The sequence below is a fragment of the Petaurus breviceps genome, unplaced genomic scaffold (assembly GCF_028583685.1).
Source record: "Petaurus breviceps papuanus isolate PSGF00001 unplaced genomic scaffold, PetGlider_PUasm1.0 558, whole genome shotgun sequence".
Classification (NCBI taxonomy): Eukaryota; Metazoa; Chordata; class Mammalia; order Diprotodontia; family Petauridae; genus Petaurus; species Petaurus breviceps.
The window spans coordinates 5,259,678-5,273,072 of NW_027186376.1; the positions used below are offsets into that span (position 1 = coordinate 5,259,678).

At 45.9% G+C, this 13,395-nt stretch overlaps 1 long non-coding RNA gene across 1 annotated transcript; it reads right to left on the reverse strand.

Moving 5' to 3' along the window:
• Positions 1-321: 321 nt before the first annotated feature.
• On the reverse strand, positions 322-8,114 carry LOC138173066 (uncharacterized). The gene is made up of 3 exons (XR_011171314.1): positions 7,733-8,114; positions 4,905-5,194; positions 322-1,410 (listed from the first exon to the last, which is right to left on the reverse strand). It is a non-coding gene; the product is annotated as an uncharacterized lncRNA (long non-coding RNA).
• Between the last annotated feature and the right edge of the window lie 5,281 nt (positions 8,115-13,395).

Below are 13,395 nucleotides of genomic sequence, written 5' to 3' on the forward strand. Positions count from 1 at the left end.
ATAGAGCACTGGCACTGGAGTCAGGAGGACCTGAGTTCAAATCCACCCTCAGACACTTGACACACTTACTATCTGTGTGACCTTGGGCAAGTCACTTAATCCCAATTGCCTTGCCTTCTCCCCATCCAAAAAAAACCCAAAACAAAACAATGAACCCAAGGATGGGCAGACAAGACAGACCTTATATCTTCAGAACAATTCTCTCTCATCCTTCCCTCCCTTCCTGGCTCAGGATGCTTGTGTCAGCCAAAATTATGACTAACCATGATATGAGAAAGGAATTTCTTAAGTGAATAGGTTGTAAATACAATAAGGTAGGGGAAGTGTTAGAGTGCCAATTGAAATTATAGATCCAGGATATCTGTGTTTCCTTTACCGTTAACATGACATAACATAGTACAGTGTTTCCCCGACAATAAGACCTATCCCGAAAATAAGCCCTCCCCTTACTGTGTAAGATTCCTCTAAAATAAGCCCTCCCCCGAAAATAAGCCCTATTGAGATTGCTACTGTAGTGAAGGTGATCCCCTGCGCTACACGCTACATTATGGTGCCCTCTGTATGCACCGCCCCCCCCCATGAAACGCACGCCGCGCTCCGAGCTGCATCCAATCAGAGCTGCAGCAGTGAGCGCGTCATCCTGTTCTTCCCCAGTGATTTGCTTATTGAATAAAGGTACATTTTTTGGTTCACGTTTACCTGTTTATTAAAATTGCTGTCAATGTTCATTAAAATAAGCCCTCCCCTGAAAATAAGCCCTCTGGTGTTTTTCTGTCCAAAAAAATTAATGACAGTGTCTTATTATCGGGGAAACACGGTATATGCCCCTAAAATAAGAAAAGTCCCATTGTTCAAGATCGTGTTTGGCTCAAGGCACCTTATGTCATAAACAGAAGAACGTTCCTGCTTCATCTGGCCTTTAGTTTGACACAGGAAGGGACATGTTGAATTTACTCAGAGAGCAAAGCATGTCTGTTATTCCAGGGCACTCCAGAGCACTGAGGCAGATTAGGCTCAGAATGGACCACAATGCCTTTCCTGATTGGCCAATCCGCGCTTTAGACCTTTCTCGAGTCTTGGGAGTTCAAAATGGTTTGGGGAGGGGTCTGCAGATGCCCCCAGAGCTAGGAGGCTCTTAGAGTTCATCTAGTCCCACTTCTCATTCTTCAGCCAGAAAAACAGAGGCAGACCAGAAGAGGGAGAGGAAGTGATTTGTCTAAGGTCACACAACCAGGAAGCAGCAGATCCCCTGCATCAGGCAGCCTAATTTAGAGGGCATCTCCAGGATTGCTCCCCATGCATCCTGACAAGTGGTAGACATGCCTCTGCTTGGTCTCCAGTGGAAGGGGGTGTAGCAGCAAGCACCCCAAGCGCATCCTCAGGGTTTGCTGCCCATACAGGTTCTCAGATCTGCTTTGTTAAAGGAAAGCAACTCAAAATGGGTTAACAAGCTTACTTTAATCAGTCAGACCATATATCGTTTACCTTGTTCAGGGGAAATAGGTCAGCACCCCGAACTTCAAAGTATACAGGCAGTATTATCAAGACAGAAACAGATCAAGTAGACAGATTTCCAAACTGTCCAACCATTACATCCATACCCAGTCAACATCTGGGTTTCCACATCTGGGTTTTTCAAAGCCGGGGGACTCTCAACAACGGCTTCCCAGAATTCAGATCAAATCACAGAACACTTCTCAAAGTGAGTCCCAAAAAAAAGCTACACATCAGGGCTTATATAGCCTTCTCCTGGCTCAGAGAATGTAACAACCTTTTGGACCCACTGGCCAGTCAAAAAGTATCTACTGAAAAACAAGCCTCTCTCCCCAGGCTTCTGGTGCACTTTAGCCTAGGGGCAGGGAAGATCTTCCAAATTTGCATTCCCATTACAGGGGGCTCCCTCCCTCCCAAGGCAGTCCATTCCAATTTTGGGCAGTCAGATGAGATCTTCAAGGGAAATGGTATAGAGGGAGAAGAGAGGAAGGCCCAGGACAGAACCCTGGGGGCCACTTACAGTTCCTGAGTATGACCTGGATGAAGTCTAGTCAAGGAGACTGAGAAAGAGAGGCAGGAAAGGCCTGAGATGATTGCCATCTCAGAGGAGAGAGGGGCCTTGGATTTACCCAGCCCAACTCATACCTTACCAAGCATTTCCTCTACAAGACCTCTTGCAAATGGTCACTCTATCAGCCAGTATTTGAAGACCTCCAGTAATGGAAAATCCTTACCTCCTGAGGAAGCCTGTTCCATTTGAGAGCTCTAAGGATTAGTAAATTCTTTCTGACCTCAAAGGCTCATTTTCCACAGAATGTCTTCCTTCCTTTAACCCTTTAATCCCTGAGACCTGGCATCTCTGTTCTTTCCTCTCTCCCACCCCCAAATTGCGTTCCAGTAAATTCAACCCAGCAAAAATGTATTAAGCACCCACTATTGCTGAACTTTGGGAATACAGTGATCCCAAAGAGAAAGAATCCCTTTCCTCTATGAGCTTGCCTTCTGAATGAGGGTGCCGAGGGGGGCAGGTAAGTAAATCCTAGGAAATTTGGAGGGGCAAGGTGACACTAAAGATGGGGCTTCACATTGAGCAGCTGGCCTTGGGTTCCAAATCCCTTCCCATCCACTCCAGGGATCCCAGCCACTGATGGTACCTCCATGGGAGCCTTGTCCTGCACCTGAGAGGAGGGACCTGGGGAAGATGGTGTCAGAGTGGGGAATGCCAAGGAGAAGGCCATCCCTGGGTTCAGTACTGGCCAACCTTGACCCACTCACAGATGGGCTGGAGCACGTCCAGAGAAGGCTAACAAGAACAAGGGAAGGAAAGCCCATAGCACATGAGAATCATCTGAGAAAACTGGAGGTGTTTGGCTTGGAAAAGAAAGTCTTAGAGGAGACACAGTAACTTCCTTCAAGTCCTATCACATGTAAGAGGGATTGGATTTCTGCTGCTTGGCTCCAGAGCCAGGAGGATTGGAGGGAATGGGGGGAAGATGCAGAGGGATAGAAAGCAGAAAGTCTTCCTGGTGTGAGCTGTCCGAAAGTGGAGCTTAATAGTAGAAGTGGTAGTCCATTGGTGAATGTCTGAGGGGGCATGTGGCAGGGAAGCTCAGGTACAAGCCAGTGCCCTTTAACCTCCTTTTCTGTTCTGAGGTGGGAGATTCTGTGCTTTAGATGCAGGTGACCTGGGATTATGGACTCATTGGCTCCTACGTTGGAGGGCCTGTCTTCTGACTCTATGTGACCCTGTTCAAGTCACTTAACCTGGACGAACTTCATTTTCCCCATTTTTATGTAAGGGCAGGGGATCACTCCATCACTCCACTTCACTTAACTTAGCCAAGGGTGCCTTAGTCAAGTGAGAATATCTCTATTGCATCAGTCAAAGACTCTAGACAAGATGGGAAAAGTTCATGATCAATTTAGAAGTCCTTGAAAGCCGTTGGATGAAATGTAGTGATGTTGGGGAGGAAGTATATTTGGATTGGTGGAGATTTGGACATGCATGAGGCTTGTATGGACTCCATGACTCCATAAGCTAGGTCGGATTTGGGCGTGGGAGAAGCCTCTGGCCAAGCCCCTGAGGGGGAAGTCCTTGGGGGGTGGGGGAGACGCTTGGCTCCTTTACCTCCAAGGCATCCAAGCAGCTGTGGTTGGTGGCAGTCTAGGCAGCAGGGAATAGACTAGATAAAATGAAGAAGGCAGCTTCCGAACTATAGAGACTGCTTATGGCGGAACTTCACGAGTACCCTCGGTCAGCAGGAAGGGACTTCCAGCAACCAGGAACTGGGCTTTCTGCTCTACTCTGTATGTACTGGAGAGAGAGTGTCACAGACTGCCCCTTTTCTAAAAGTTAACTAAGTCTGGCCAACTGACACCTCCTGATAAATATGAGGGGGGAAAGTGCATTGCTAGGGGCTCATGAGCTACAACATTAGACACACCCCCAGCCCCTCTTGGTTAACCCTAGAGCCCAAGGGGACCCAGCGCCTGCCCATGAGAGGGGAAGACGTGGCAGCGATGCGCCCCATGTCAAATGAAGGGCTGGAGCTGGGTGGCTACTGAGGTCCATTCCAGATCCTCTGATCCTAGGAATCCTGCCTCAAGAGGGATTTCATCTCTCAGTTTACTCATTTGTCAAATGAGAATGATAACCCGTGCACTTCTTCAGGAATTGTAAGAAAAGTGCTTTGTGAGCCTCAAAGCATTACAGAAAGGTGGGTACTAATAATTGGTGCTCTGCCCCCTGTGTCCTGACTGTGTGTATCTGTGCCTGTCTGTGTTGTGGCCTGGGATGGAGCACCTGGGCCAGGCTGAGAACCCCCTAAGGCTGGCCTGGGCTCTGTGCACTGGTCTGTGGAGTTGGCTTGGGGATGGAGAGGGAAGGGACTGGGGCTACGGCCACAGTCAGAAGGCCAGCCTGGTGGTGAGGGCCTAGCATGAGAGTGGGGCCAGGTAGGAGGCAGTAGCCCCTTCCCATTGTGAGCCCAAGGATGTTACCCCCCCTCTCAATCCCATTTTAGAGACTTGATGTCATCAGCCCGATATCATCTGAGGCCATCTCACCTCTAGGTCATCTAGGATCTGAATCCCCCTCATGCCGAGGGCACACCCCTCTGGCAAGCAGATGTGGCTGAGGACTCTCCTGATAAGGCTCAGAGGGTCACTGACAAAAGGGTATCTTTTGGGCAGTATGTTAGAGGCATGTTTACTTGTCCATTTACATGCTATACCCCAGAAGTAGACTATAAGCTTCTTGAGGACAGGAGCTGTTCCCTTCTTTGTTTTCTTTTTCTTGTCCTTGCATCCTCTCCCTTCCTCCCCCCAATGCCTAGCACAATGCCTGGAACCCAGGAAAAACTTAATAAATGTTTGTCGTAAAAAAAGAGAAAGTTTCTCTTTGCTCTTACGTCTTTCCAGGATTCTGGCACAATTCTGGCATCTGCAGCGGTGCGCTTGGTTGGAAAAGAATCTTTAAGGCAGAATTATGCTCCCCCCAATCACTGGCTACTTTCTAGGGAACTAACTATTAGCACAGTGAATGGGTTCTTCTGTTCTGCATGTCTTTCGGTCAATTATATGATCTTAAAGGTGCGGGTCTGTCTGCGGTGGGATAGCTCTGGCAAAAGCCGATTGTTCCCTTGTAGGACTTTCATCAAGGATACCCTTTTGATGCCATGTGAAGATTATTCCCAAAAATCTAAAGAGATGAGAAAGTTGGCAAATAGATCAGTATTGCTGTTACTTTTTTTTTTAAACATTTATACAGTCCAAGCTCCCCCACCCCCAATTTCTTTGGCATTTTTCCTTCCTTCAGATTCCTGGACACTCAATATCTCAGTGCTGCCTCCAGCATGGATCTACCCTGTGCACACTCAGTCTAATCTAGCTGCCTTTCTTTTTTGTTCTATTTAATGCCATCTTTTCCTGTGATGGCACACTGGCTGAGTGCCGGACCCGGAATCAGGAAGACTCATCTTCTGGACTTCAAATCTAGCCTCAGACACTTACTAGCTGTGTGGCCCTGGGCAAGTCACTTCACCCTGCCTACCTCAGTTTCCTCATCCGTAAAATGAGCTGGAGAAGGAAATGGGCAACCACTCCAGTATCTTTGCCAAGACAATCCCACATGGAATCGTGAAGAGTTGGACGCTGAACCTACCAAAAAACACCAACTTTGTATGATATGAGCACAATTGGAACTGTGATTCAAGTGTGGTAAGTGCTACTATCCTTGAACCCTTCCAGATCTTTTCTATTCAATAGGCATGTTGTCCTTTTCCCATGTTCATCCATAAATGCCCTTAGATGACCTTGCTTAGTTCAATCTCTTAGTAAGCTTTAAAAAAAAAACCCAAACTCTCTTCTCTATGTATTCTCTGTTTTATGAGGCAATGGGACACGTAACAGTCCACCGTTCTCTGTAAAATGTCCATTGCCAAACCTTACGAGACGTATTTGCAGATTAAAGTGCTCCTCAGACTTATTTGAACTTACTGTCCTTGCTGTCGATGTCTTTTTACCCCCTGAGACGCCATCTCCCCACATTCGTAACTGGTAACACTTGCCACCTTGGAACTGTCCTGATTGCACACCACATATTCTCTTCTTTCCAGCTTTGCCTTACTTCCTACATTTGTTCTGACAAGTTGGTGGTCTGCCTACGTACACTGACAGCTGAGTGGCTCCCTCACCAGAAACAGATTGTTTCTTGTCTTTGATGTCATCACTGCCCTTTTTTCAGTTACGACTTGGTGTTTAGCATGCCCAGCCTTCCTGAAGAAAGTATTCATGAGAGACAGGCAAGCATGCCCTGCTGTGGAGCGTTGGCCTCTTTCACTCCCTACTCCTGATTCATATTTCCCATCATCCATTTTAGCCATCCTTACGATGTCCACCTTTGTGTTGAAATCATGAGCGCCAGCCTCTGGAGGGACTGACTTCTCATGGTCTTGTAGAGTTCTTTGAGAATTTCTCTACCTCTGAATCCAATGTTGGTGCATATGCTGCCATTATTTTCATGGCGATCCCTTTGCAAATTTTCATCAGGAACCCTTCAGTTATCCTGAGCTGACCTGAGTTACCCCGAGATAAGCTAATGTGTCATGACCATGATGTTCTCGTTGCCTTAGGGTGCAGACAGGGGTGTGCTGGCGCCAGCTCCAACTAGTGCTGATTGATAAATCTTCTGTGTCTGCATGTCCACCTTGGACAGAAGCAAAACTATACTACAAATCAGGACTTGATTTATTGGTTTCTGGATTGTCTGAAATTGAGGAAATGGTGGAGAAAACACTAATAATTCAGATCAAACTTAAAATGCATTGTGCACATATTTTTCTTCCAGAGAACTGGTTATTAAATTTATCAGCACACCCCTGGTTACACAGTAACACTAATTCCTCTAATTCTTTTCTATGTCTTCCCAAGGAGAACTTGGGAACCAGCATCCGTTCAAGTTACCACACTTCCTCTGTTTCTGAGAGAAAGGAAGAAAGCAGGCCACTTTTGACTTGAGGTGGCAGCTTTTCCAGACGTGTGTTTACTTGTGGTCACTGGGTGACCTCCTCTGTAGATAATAACAGCAGTCAAGTCAAGTTTGCAGATCGCCTAAAACCTGCATGACTCTTAGCAAGACAAATAGAGTGCCAAAAAAATTGAGGAGAGACCACTAAGAAGGGGAGGGGGAGAGGAGAAATCAGGCAAGGCATCCTGGAGGAGGGGACAAAGCTTTCCTGAGCAACCTGGTATGGACTCAAAACCTCTCCTTTCCCCAGTGGGCAGCTAGGTGGTAAAGTGAATAGAGTGCCAGGCCTGGAGGCGGGAAGACTCATCTTCGAGAATTCAGATCTGACTTTAGACTCTGACTAGCTGTGAGACCTTGGGCAAGTCACTTCACCCTCCTTGCCTCAGTTTCCTCATCTGTAAAATGAACTGGAGAAGTATCTTTGCCATGAAAACCCCAAATGGGGTCAGGAGGAGTCAGACAGGGCAAAAACTCTACTAAATAACAACAACAACAAAAAAAAACTCCAGTGAACATCATTCTAGCAGGGCGTGTTTTTTCCTTTCGGGTTCCACGACTATCGGCCAGGGAAGTAGGGCCAGTGATATTCCCCCCTCTTTTTTTTTTTTTTTAAATGAGGGATCAGAAGCCCAAGGAGGGGAAGTACGCCCTATTGGGCCAGAGCACTGGACCAGGAGGCCTGATTTCCCATGCTGGCTGTTCTTGCCCTGCCTGATCCGCACTAGCCTCAGCTCTCAAAGGAAGGAGTCCAGTCCCAAGGCTCCTCTCGGCTTTTAGATCAGATGCCGCTCCGATGATTTGCTTGTTCTCCTGGTGAGAACCCAGGCGTCCTGACTTCTGGTTCAGCCTTAATAGAGACTTGTGTCTATTTGGGCTCCGGAGACCCTGATGACCAAGACAGAGAGAGATGGGGCAGGTCAGGCTGGCGCTCCGCAGCCTTCCCTCTCCCCTGACTCACCTCCTGAAGTGCTGGAGGAGGAAAACAGCAAGGAAAGAACCCTAGATTTGAAGTCATAGAACCCGGGGTTGCGTCCTTGCTTGGCTAGTTCCTAGCTTCGGGAAAGTCCCTTCCTCCCCACCTCACTTTTCCTATCTGTGCAATGGGGCGTGGCGTTCAGAGACCCCTCCCCGGGTTGGAGGAAAGATGCCAAACCCGGACAGGCAGAGCAGAGCTCGTTGGGGCACAGTGGGAGAGGGTGGGGAGGGGAGGAGGAGGGTCGGGGCTGAGAAACGGAAGGGGTGATCGGGGGCTGGGAGGGGCCTGGCTCAGCTCTCGATCTGTCCGCCCTCCTCCCTCTCACCCTTCTTAAGCTGCCCGGAGCGGGGTGGGGCGGGAGGGTGAAGGAGAATCGGAATTCGGGCCCAGCCTTCCCGGATTCCAGCCCCGGGACATGACCTCTCCCCTTTCTCTTTCCCGCCTCCCCTCCTGCCTCCCACCCTGTTTGTTCCCAGGCTCTCTAGAGTCTGGAAGGTGAAGGGAGACCTCGGTCCGCGACTTCTGGCACCCCAGTGTGGTCACTCTGAGCACTGCGGGCAAGGGAGGGAATTTGCGAAGAGTTGTGTAGGGAGCCGGCCGAGCCGAACACAGGCCCCGTCTCTCTCTATTCCCCACTCCCTCCGCAGGCGGCTGGCTACCCTGGTCGGTCCCTGCTCCCAACCCGGTACAAAGCTCATGGCTCCTCCAGACTGGGAGCTTTAAGGCTTACAAAAGGCCCAAGGAGGGGAGGACAAGGAGAGGTTTTCTTGAACTTGAACCCAGAATTCTTGACTCACAGAATTGCTGAGCCGGAAGAGATCTGATACTTCTAATCCAACCCGAAGCAGACACGAAGGGCCCTCGCACCATATCCAAGAAGTGACCATCCAGCCTGTACTTGAGGACCTCCAGTGACAGAGAGCTCACTACCGCTCAAGGCAATCTGCTGCGCTTTGGGGCAGCTCTCATTGTCAGGGCAAGCCCAGGACACTTCCCCAGTAGAGCTGGGAGAGAGATTGGGGTGGGGGGAGGGGGAGAGGTGTAAGGCCTTGTCTTTAATGAAGAAACAAGCCACCCACCCACCATGGGGAATCCAGTAGCCATGGGAGTGTTGATACTTTCAGGAACAGATTTGAAATCAGAGGTTTTCTGTTCGGATCCCGCTGCTGCTGTTTACTCCCTGTGTGACCCTGGCCGAGTCGTGTCACTTCCGCGGGACTCAGTCTCCTCTGTAAAGAGAAGCATTTAGCTGGATGAACCCTGATGCTAACTAAGGTCCCGAAACCTCAGTGAGTTGAGTAGACAGACCAGGGGCCGCCTGAGCTGAGGAATGGGCCTGGGGCGCCCTCTAGTGGTTTTAGGAGGAACCACCACTATCCTAAGCCAGGGAAGTCTTGAGTCCCCAAGGGATGAATGCAGTAGAAAGTCGTTTCCTTCTCCCAGGACCTCTTCAGTCTGGGACCAAGAGGAGCCTAGAGCCAGGAGAGCTCCTGGTCTGAGGGTGGGGCACGGTCCCTCCAACTCCCGTTCATCTGCAGATTAGATAAACTCAACATCCCAGACACTGATAAAAATGTTAAAAGGTTCAGGGCCAAGGCCAGATCCCCGGGCTCTCTCTCCACGACAGACTTCCCTCCAAGTCCACCTTGACCCATGGACCAGTCAAGGAAGATCATGGCGTGGTGGGAAGAGAGATGAGCCAGAGTATGGACCTGGCGTCAGGAAGACAGAAGTTCACATTTTGTCTCAACCAATTAAGCAGTTATGTGACCTCAGCAAGCCATTTAACTACTGTCTGCCTCAGTTTCTCTGACTGCAAATTGCAGATAATAATAGAACCTATCTCCCGGAGTTTTGTGAAGATCAAATATTTGTACAATGCTTCACATGACTGAAAGCTATCCTGTGATATTATGCACAGACTTACATACACATATAAGTGTGTGTATGTATGTATGTATGTATGTATGTATGTATGTATGTGTATATATATTCCCTGTGATTAAAGACTGGCTCTCAGGAGCCCTAGTTTTGATTCCTGCATCAGAAATATACTGGATGCCTGATTAAGGAGGCTGAGTTGTAGAAAATAACCCCTGACCTGCTTACTCTCACAGGTTTGCTGGAAACATCAAGAAAGCTAATAAGCAGAACACAGTTTGTAACCTTGATAACTGGTAGACTCTTTGGATTCACCTAGTTCCAAACCCGACTGCATGCCCCATGTCCATGACACCCACTGGATGAGTCTGAGAAACTGTCAACTACTTTACTCAGTTCAAATCCTGACTCTGCTCCTAAGTATTTGGGTAGCATTGGGCAAATTGCTTCTTCTTTCTGGGTCTCAGTTTCTTCATATGTAAAATGGCCTGGATGACCTCCAAGGGCCCTTCCAGCTCTAAGTTAGCTACGATATAAATGTGAATACAACATTCCCCAGATTCCAAGTATGATAATCTGGTTGAAAAAAGGAAATCAAGTTAGATGATCTCTTCTTCTTGAAACTAGTCTGGCTTTCTGTGATCACTGCTTTCTTCCACGTAAAGAATGTTATACTTTAAATTATGAACACCAAAGAAAGCATTTTCACATACACAGCTAAATATAAAAAAAGGATTATATATGAAACTTTAAATTGCCATTTCAAATAGCTTGCTTTAAAAAAGGGAGATGATAAATTCTACAAGTCACTTTCAAAACTGTTCCCATCTGTATTTTCTTCTTTTCTAATATGGTCTAAAAATGTTTCAGTAACCTTTTGTTTTAGAATCATCATTGCTAGCACCATCTCTCCTGGTCAATGCTCTTCCCCACCCCCAAATGAAAAATGAGAGAAGGAAAAAATACCTTTTTAACAGACAAATATATTCAAGCAAAATGAAATCACACAGTCACCATGTCCTGTTCCTTTCAGTACCTTGTGTCTATCACCTTCCTCTCAGGTGATGGGTAACAGGCTTCATCACTGCTCCTCTGGAGACATAGCTGCTCATTGCTTGGACCAGGATTCTCAATTCTTTCAAAATAGTTTTTCTTTGCAGTTTTGTTGCCCTTGTATAAATTAATCTCCTGGTTCCACTCAGTTCTCCCTGCATCATTTCATATGACTCAAGATTCTCTGAAATCATCTCCTTCATCTTTTCTCACAGTGCAATAATATTCATTCCATCCAAGGACCATGATTTGTCCAACCATTCCCCAACTGATGGGCTCCTGTTTAGATTCGAATTCTTGCTTTTGCTTTTTCCTGTTTTCCCTTTTAGTCCCCTCTTTAGGATCAGGGAGTTTGTTTTGCTTGTGACTGTTTTCTTCCTAGGATTATCTTCCCTCTTAAAATCACCCCCCCCCCATCCTTGATTGTTTCCCTGTTGAGTCTGATGTATTCCTACGCTAAACTATTGGTCTATATGTGTCTACATTCAACTCTCCTTTGTCCATTTCAGATAAGATTGAAGTTCATCTGATGCCTACATCCCCTATCCCTTCCTCCATGGATATAAATTCTTTCCTCTCACCCCAATGATGAGAAGTTGTAAGTTCTACCCCTTCTTCTTCCTTTCTATATTAGTACATTTACCCTTTTGCCCTCTCTTCTCATTCTTCAAACTTTCAGTACAGAACCAACCCACCCCCGGGTCAATTCTTTTTCTTATTTAATTCCCCCAACACCCTTTGAAAATATTGAGATTTTGAAAGAAGGCTTGTATCTTCTCTCCCATTGGGATGCCAGCACTATATCATTATAAGGTTTCTTCTAGTTGCTCAAATAAGTTTACCTTTTGAAATTTTCTCTGGACTCTTGTATTTCTAAGTCAAAGTTCCTACGTAGCTCTCATCTTTTCATCAGAAATGCTTGGAAATTTATTTTATTCATTTAATTTCTATTAAAGATATCACAAATATTTCACCCTCCTCAGACCACACAGAACCCTCCCCACCCCCACCAACGTGTGGAAACCACTTATAGTGGAATACCATATATTATCGGTAATTCTACCCACCTCATCTTTGAGACTTGAAAATTTCCGAAGTGAGACTTATCTTAACACCTTTTTCAGCATCTTGTAGTGATCTGTATGTAGCAGCTATTTAATAAAGTGTCAAATAAATACATTTTTTAAAAAGATGAATGCTTAAAGTTCTCCAACTCATAAAAAGTTTATTCCCTACTCCCGTTCCCCCCACCAGGTGGGATTATGCTTAGCTTTATAGGACACTTTATTCTTGGTTGGAAGCCTGTATCTTTTGCCTTTAGAACATTGCATTCCAAGATTTTTCTGGATTATGGGAAAACTGATAGATCTTGTAATCCCGTGGTTCCTTGGGACTTGAACTGCTTCTTTGTAGATGTTACAGTATGTTTTCCTTGATGTGGGAGTCCTGAATTTGGGCTGTGGCATCTCTGGGACTTTTCCTTTTGAGATTCCCTTTAGGAGGTGATGGCTGAATATTTTTTAATGAAAGGAATGAAAACTTTTTACTTAAGTTAAATTTGTTTAGTTTTATACTTACTGTAAGTATAAAGACCCAGTTAATCAATTCATTAGACTGGTCAAGGTAAGACACTTGAGCTAGACAATAGAATTTTAAAAGCAGTTAGTCTTTTAGTAGTTCTCCTGAGATCATGAACATACACAAACACACATGCACAAGCACACACACACACGTGTTCATAATCTAGTATAGTATGCTGTTCACAATCTGCAGTGTTTTGAAAGCCATACAAACAAGACATAGGTAAATTAGAGATTTTTGACAGATGCTTGTAAAGTGCTTAGAAAGTTCAGTTTTCCCAAAATGTCTATTTTAAACTACAAAAATAACACAAATTCATATAAAATCCCAATAGATTTAAGACATTTTTGATGGAAAGAATCCACCATTAATTCAATCTTTTAATTTTTCTCCAAGCACGATTGTGAAATAAAGCCACAAGTAGTAACGTCTACATTTTAAATAATCAATTGGCTGAAGTAATCCTTTACGATAGAATCTGCAATTTTATTGCATTCCATGGTACCGTATTCCAAAACATGCCAACATGGAAAATCTTGCTCAGAGGTTTTCTGCAAAATTGAATGAGACTGCAAGTAAAACATCTGGTCTGTCCTGACAGCCTGCTGCCTTCAATGGTGTCACTTGCACAAATCCATTATGCCAAAGAGCCTTCAGGGCTGAAAGGTGGGGCTGTGATCAATGACATGGGATGGAATCTATATGCACATTGAGTTTCATTTCATTGTCCAGAATTTGAACAAGGGGCTACATGGATGGAAGGAGACCAGAGGCCAGCTATGAACATCGTGGTGGGTCATTTAAAACTATCTCAAATACACCTGTTGACATACATTGGTTCTCAATCATGTTACTTAGGAAGAAAATCATCCTACATGCTTAG